This window comes from Oratosquilla oratoria, unplaced genomic scaffold (genome assembly GCF_046742065.1).
Source record: "Oratosquilla oratoria isolate Oo_2021 unplaced genomic scaffold, ASM4674206v1 SCAFFOLD71, whole genome shotgun sequence".
Classification (NCBI taxonomy): Eukaryota; Metazoa; Arthropoda; class Malacostraca; order Stomatopoda; family Squillidae; genus Oratosquilla; species Oratosquilla oratoria.
The window spans coordinates 740,473-747,500 of record NW_027467735.1 but is presented as its reverse complement, the minus strand read 5'-3'; the positions used below and the strand labels follow the sequence as shown (position 1 = coordinate 747,500).

At 40.1% G+C, this 7,028-nt stretch overlaps 1 protein-coding gene across 1 annotated transcript in view; it reads right to left on the bottom strand.

Annotated features, from left to right (window-relative positions):
• LOC143023930 (uncharacterized) overlaps window positions 1-6,827 on the bottom strand; it is a 27,728-nt gene extending 20,901 nt beyond the window's left edge. The window contains exon 1 of the mRNA XM_076182601.1: window positions 6,105-6,827. The gene's annotated coding sequence lies outside the window, so the exon portion shown is untranslated. The remainder of the gene's footprint in view (window positions 1-6,104) is intronic.
• Between the last annotated feature and the right edge of the window lie 201 nt (window positions 6,828-7,028).

The following is a 7,028-nucleotide window of genomic DNA, read 5'->3' as shown; positions in this document are numbered from 1 at the left end:
CATTGTTAGGGAGTGAACTTGTGACTATGAAGGGGCCTAGGAATTTGGGTTTGAGTTTGTTTGTTCGACCTGAGTCCTTTATCATGACTGTGTCGTCGGGTGCTATGTCAAGTGGAATTGACCGTTTGTGTTGTTTAGTCTTTGTCTTTTCCTGGGCTTCTTTCAGGTTTGCTCTAACTTTTTTGTAAATTGTTTGCATACCTCTTTTGATGCAGTGTGAGAGGTTATCTATGTTGTATAAGGGTGGGGGGGGGTTGGTTGAATATTTGGTAGGGTAGGCGCATTGGTTGGCCGAAAATGATTTCATGTGGGGACATCTTTGTTGCGGAATTTATTGTGCTATTGATACTGGCTTGTACCTGTGGTAGCCAGTCTTCCCAAGTGTCCATGAGGTCATTGACCAATGGTCTGAGAATTTCTAGGACCTTGCGATTTGTTCGCTCAGTCAGACCGTTTCCCTGGGGGTGGTATGCAGTGGCAAATGTTTGGTCAATGTTGTAAAGGTGTGCTATTTCGCGCATCACTTCATTTTTGAATTCTGAGCCATTGTCAGATAACATTGTGTGTGGTATGTTGTATTTACAAAATATATTGTTGACCAGGGCTTTGGCTACAGTCTCTGCTGTTTTGTTTTGGAGTGGTATTAAGATTGTGTATTTAGTAAAATAATCTATTGCTGTGAGTACATAATTGGAACCTTGATGGCTCGTTGGCATTTTCAGTAGGTCAATGCCAAGTGTTTCCCATGGCTCAGCAGGGAGTGGGATGTCTTTAATGTGGATTTGTTTCGGGTCAGGGCCTCTGAATTGGTTACAAGTTACACAAGAATCTATGTGTGTGGTTATATCTCTTTTCATGTTAAGCCAGTAATATGTGTGTCTAGCAGTGTTTAGTGTCTTATCTCTGCCCGAGTGGCCTCCCATTGCACTGTCGTGCAATATGTGAAGGACCTTGGGGACTAGGGCTCTGGGAATAACAGTAACCTCTCTTGTATTAATGGTTCTCCTTATGACTCCGTCGACCAGATTGAGTTCCTCAATAGGGACAGGTGGTCGGGAGTGTAAGGGGGTTTGTGAGATGAGATGCTGTTTTATTGGAGACCATATTGGGTCACTGTCTGTTTCATCCCTAAGTTCTCGCATGGGTATGCATGTGGTTTGGGTGATGGGGGTGATGTGAGTTTGTCTGCTCAAGCAGTCTGCCACTACGTTAGCTTTCCCAGCTAAGTATACGATCATGGGATCGTAATCAAGGAGAGTTGTTTTCCATCTAGCAATTCTCCCATGTAAGTCTTTGGAGTTAAAAAGATAGACTAGTGGTTGGTGGTCTGTTAGTATGGTAATCTTGTAGCCTAAAATGAGGTATTTAAAGTGTTTTAGTGCCCATATGATTGCGAGTCCTTCTTTGTGTGTAGTTGAGTAGTTATTTTCAGTTTTGTTGAGGACTCTACTTGCGTAGGCTATGGCGTGTTCTTTGCCATTGTCATCTTTCTGTTGTAGGACTGCGCCTATTCCTTTAGAGGAGGCGTCTGTGTAAAGAAAGAATTCTTTCTTCATATCAGGGAAAACTAGTACAGGGGCTGTGGTGAGTGCGTGTTTGAGAGTGTCGAAACTTTGCTGTTCTGCTTCTGACCATTGAAATGGCTCGCCTTTCCTTGTGAATTTGGTCAGAGGGGAAGCAATATCAGCAAAGTTTCGTATGAAGTGTCTGTGATAGGAGGCTAACCCAATGAAACTTCTTGTTTCATTAGCGTTTCTGGGGGTTGGGAAATTGTTTATTGTATCTATTTTATCTGTGGTTGTGTGAATCCCTTTTGCATCCACTTTATGGCCTAGGAAGGTGAGTTCCTTCATGAGGAATCTACATTTCTTTAATTGAATCTTTAATCCCGTATGTTTGAGACGTTTGATGACAATCTCTAAAGTGTTAAGGTGGTCTCTTTCTGTGGGGCTATATATAATGAGGTCGTCTAAATAGACGAATAATGAGATTCCTATCATGTCACTGAAAATGCGGGTCATCAACCTTTGTTGGGTTGAGGGGGCATTCTTAAGGCCAAAGGGCATACGTTCAAAGCGAAAATGTCCTTTGTCCGTGGAAAATGCAGTTACGGGTTTTGATTCCTCTGTTAGTTCGACCTGCCAGAAGGCTGACTTGAGGTCTATTGTGGAAAAAACAGAGTTCCCGTTGCCAATGCATTGTAGTAATTCTTGCATGGCGGGGAGGGGGTGTGGGTCAGATTGAGTTAGGTTGTTTATTTTTCTGAAATCAACAACAGGGCGTAAGGTTCCGTCTTTCTTAGGGACCAAAAAGAGGGGACTGTTCCATGGGGAGTCTGAATGGGAAATTACGCCTTGGTGTATCATCTCATGTACACTGTCATTGACTTGGGATTTCCTACTGTGGGGTATGCGGTAAGCGGGGGTGTATGAAGGGGGGGTGTTTGGGGGAATTTGGATGTGATGTTTGATTATATCACATTTGCCTAGTGATTCGCCTTCTAAGGCGACAGCTGATCTATTCCTCTGTAGGAGAGCTAATAGCTCGTTATGACTTTCTCCGTCAGCTGATGTCGTGATTTGGTCTGGGGGAATAGGGGGGAGGGGTTGAGTTGGTCTTACTTGGTTGATGTGTTGCGGCAGTGGTTCCTGGATAGGGGAGTTATGGAGATGGACTGCGCAGATGTTTGTATTCTTCCTGATTTTACGGTGTTGTTCTGAGGTGTTTATTAACATAGCTAGTGTATGTTTATTTTCTGATATTGTGTCCCAGGAGGACTCAATGGTTATGTTGTTAATCCTGGACGTGTCTGAGTCGATTATGACGTCCTGATGGTCTATTGCACCGGGTATGTATAGTGGGACTGTTATTGAATGTCTAGGGGGTATGATGACTGTGTTAGACATCAGTGCCTTTGAGGTGACATAAGGGGGTGGTCGGAAGGAATAGCTGTTAGTGGGATTGGGAGTATTAAAGGAAGGTAGACATGAGAGATGTTGTGTGTCTGAGTCGGGTGTCTCAGGGACTGTTGATTCATTATTTACATCTCGGAAGGAGATTTTGTTAGTCTCAAAGTCTATCTTAGTTTTCCAAATCTTTAGTGAATGTAGTCCTATTATACCTTGTTGATCAAGGCTCCATTCATCAGCTATGTGGAAAGTTGTGAAACCTACTTTGTGATTGTTGACTTCAATATTTAAGTCTATGGTGTCGTGTAGAGGAATTGTGCTCCCTTCTATTAAGAGTCCTTCCATATTGGAAAATTGAATTTGGGGTGGGTCATTTAATGCTTCATACAGAGCTCTTGGGATGATGTTCAGGTTTGTTCCTGTATCAACCATCATGGCAACTTTAAGTTGGTCTAGGCTTACTTCTAGGGTGAGGTATTTGTGTTGTGTATGAGATATTCCTATGGTGGTTTGGTGTGTGAGGCTGGTACACGTTCCCCCAATCGTTGTTGAGTACTGGTTGTCGTGTTGGAGGGGGGTATTTGTCGATGGGTGGTGAATGGGTTGTTAGTTCTCTGATGCGGTTGTTGTTGTGTTTTCTGTAGGTAACACTCTTCGTTGGAGTGAGATGATGTTTGGTGTAGGTTGCAGTATTTGATTGGATGTGTTGGTGTAGGGAGGAGTGGGTGTTTAAAGGGGGGTTGAACTTGTTGTTTTTGCTGTGTCCAACACTGGGCATCTGTGTGGGAAAAGGTTCCATGAACTGAGCAAGGGATAGGGTGGGAATGTACCTGTGTGTGTTGCTTTTGTTGTGTCCAACACTGGGCATCGGTGTGGGAGAAGGTTCCATGAACTGAGCAAGGGATAGGGTGGTGTTGTACCTGCGGGTATTGTTGTTGCTGTATGCAGTCTTTTGTGTTGTGACTGTTTGATGAATGGTAGGAGCACCACTTAGAAGGTTGTTCTTGATTGGTGGGAGGGGGTTGCTGTGAGTGAAGGCTATTTAGTCTGGGGAGATGGTTGGGGGTATCTAAGGATATATTGCAAGCATTCATGATATCTAAAATATAGGTATAAGCTAGAGGATTTGTAGTGTCTAGTTCCTTTTTGGAGGCTTCCTTTAAACACTTTGGAGGGAGTTGGGAGAGATAGGAAGCTATTTCCAGGAATGTTAGTAGGTGTTTTGTTGGCATTACATTTTGACCAAATTGATCAGTGTGAGTCCAAGGAGAGTTATTCTCTAGGTCTTCTCTGACCTCTTTCATTCCGTTTGCAACAAAGTCCATTATATTAGTAATGGAATGTGGTTGGACTCTAGTGTTATTTAGGAAAGTGATGAGAAATGAAATGTTATTTGGTTGTTTGTTATGAAAAACCTTAAGAAGGTGGTGTTTATATTCCTGATAAGTGATTCCAGATGCAACTAGGGTGTCTAGCATCCTTGCCTTTGAACGGCAAATGCCAGATGGGTTTATTTTCTGACGGCACAAATTTATTTTATCTGTCTCTGAGTATTTTATGTTCTTAGAGAAAAACAGATCACATGCTGTCAAGAAATCTGTAATGGATATTCCACTATCCTGGGAAAAGGTTGGGATTTCTGTGAGGGGGGTTATGGTTTGATAGTTGTTAATTATTGTTGGTTGAGTTAGTGGGTAAGGGTAATATTGTGGGTTTGGAGGAAGGTTAGGTTGTGGTTGGTGGTATGGTGTAGAGTGGGTTTGACCAGATGGGGTATGGGGGGAAGGAAAGGGGAAGTTTTGGTACTGCTGCTGAATGGGAGGGGGGTTATTATGTGTTTGGATATGGGGGTTGGATGGATTATGGTTTATAGGAGGTTTTGTTTGCATATTTGGAGGAGCAATATGAGGAGTTGGTTGGGTGGGTTGTTGTGGTTGAGATGGTTTGGAGATGTCTACTTGAGAAGGCTGGTTGAAAAAAGGTAAGACATCGTTCTCATAAAGAGGGTCTATTGGAGTATCTGCATTGGGATTAGTTTTGTCAGGATTATTTAATTTGTCATTGGTTAACTGTTTAGAGGTATTGTCAACCTGTGGATATAGGTAAAAATGGTCTGGTTTGTCATTGCCAATTAAGTCTTCTGTGTGTATTTCCTCTTTGTCACTGGATATATCATGTTGTTGTTTGTCTTCTCTAGACTTTGAGAAGACGCTATGTAAACTTTGTTTAATTTTGGATCTGGTGGCAAAGGCCATGTTGTTAAGTCATGTATTAGTTAATAGTTAGTTTTGATTGTAATCTAAGAGAAAAAAAAAGGGAGTTGTTAAAATATGAATAATAGGTATATAGTAACTAAGGGTATTATGTTATGCTTAGATATGGGAAGGGGGATATAGTAATGGGATTACAAAATCATAAAAATATATGTGTATGTATATATATAAAAAAAAATTGAATTAATATTATATAATAAGGAGTTAATTTTGTGATATTATTCTTATAATAGGATTAATTATGGTTGTTCATAAAAAAATTACAGCAGTAAAGTAGGTTACATTGATAAAAATGTATAAGTTCTATGTAAATATTGAATTTTTAAACATATAAGAGCTATTTGTTTAAACAAGAATTACTTAACTAGAAGAATGTGGAATTAATATTATATAATAAGGAGTTAATTTTTGTGATATTATTCTTATAATAGAATTAATTATGGTTGTTCATAAAAAAAATTACAGCAGTAAAGTAGGTTACATTGATAAAAATGTATAAGTTCTATGTAAATATTGAATTTTAAACATATAAGAGCTATTTGTTTAAACAAGAATTACTTAACTAGAAGAATGTGGAATTAATATTATATAATAAGGAGTTAATTTTTGTGATATTATTCTTATAATAGAATTAATTATGGTTGTTTATAAAAAAATTTACAGCAGTAAAGTAGGTTACATTGATAAAAATGTATAAGTTCTATGTAAATATTGAATTTTAAACATATACAAACTATTTGTTTAAACAAGAATTACATAATTAGAAGAATGCATATGCAGATTAAAGGGTATTACTTAATGATAATTTTTGGAGAGAAAAAAAAAAACTTCTAAATGACAATATGCTAATATAGTGCGAGATTACATACTCGTTGTATAGCTAAGGTGTACGTGCGTAGGTATCTAAGGGCGTAAGGGTTACCTTAATACCGTGCTTTGAAGCAAGTTTTTCAGATGTTGTGGTTCTCGGTGGAACGTGACACTCGGATGAGTGGTGGTGGTTGAGCGGATGAGGTGGCTGTTACGCGAGTCAGTGCGCAGCCGGTGTGAGTCCTCTGGGGCGGGTGAGGTCAGTGCTCAAGCGAAGGAAGTCCAGAGGGCTCGGTGAATTGATGTTCGCATAGAAAAAAAATGCGAGTATCAGGTGTGGTTTGGAGTTGGTAATGTATGATTATTATCACTGGAATATATTGGTGTTAAATATAAGGATTGATGTTACCTTTATAATGTTGATTATAGTAGTGGGAGATCAGCCTGTGACGATTGCCCGTGAATAGGGAGTGTAGACCAAGTTCTTGTTCTTGAGAGCGTTTTGTTCAGTGCGGTTATTTGATCGTCGATGTATGTAGTTGGCTCAGAGTGGACGGGTTTGAGGTTCACCGTAGTAGGTACACCGTAGTCTCTTCGAAGTAGTAGGTTGCGGGAGTGCTGCCACCAGTAATGTAACCGGACGGGTGTAACGAACTGTTACGTTACTCTATCCTGGTCACTTATAACACAGAAAATGTTTAAGGGTGTCCACTGCACAAACGCCTCTAAGTTTTGTTTGTTTATTGTCCTATTCAATCTACTGTTTCTCTTGGTACACTCTTACACTATTCTATCACCTAGGCACGTCACTGGCAGAACGCCGCTCCCAGGTCCAGCATGCCGTTAAGAATCTCGGAAGTTGCTTGGGGAGGTGCTATGTTCGTATAACTGAATTATTTATGTGAGCTGGGTTTACTTCGTCACATCTTATATTTTAATTTACATAATTAGTTTATAATTTAGTCTGACAGCCAGACTATAATATATATATCCAGGGGTGGTTCGTCAGTATACGTAATAATGTGTTTATTGGTGT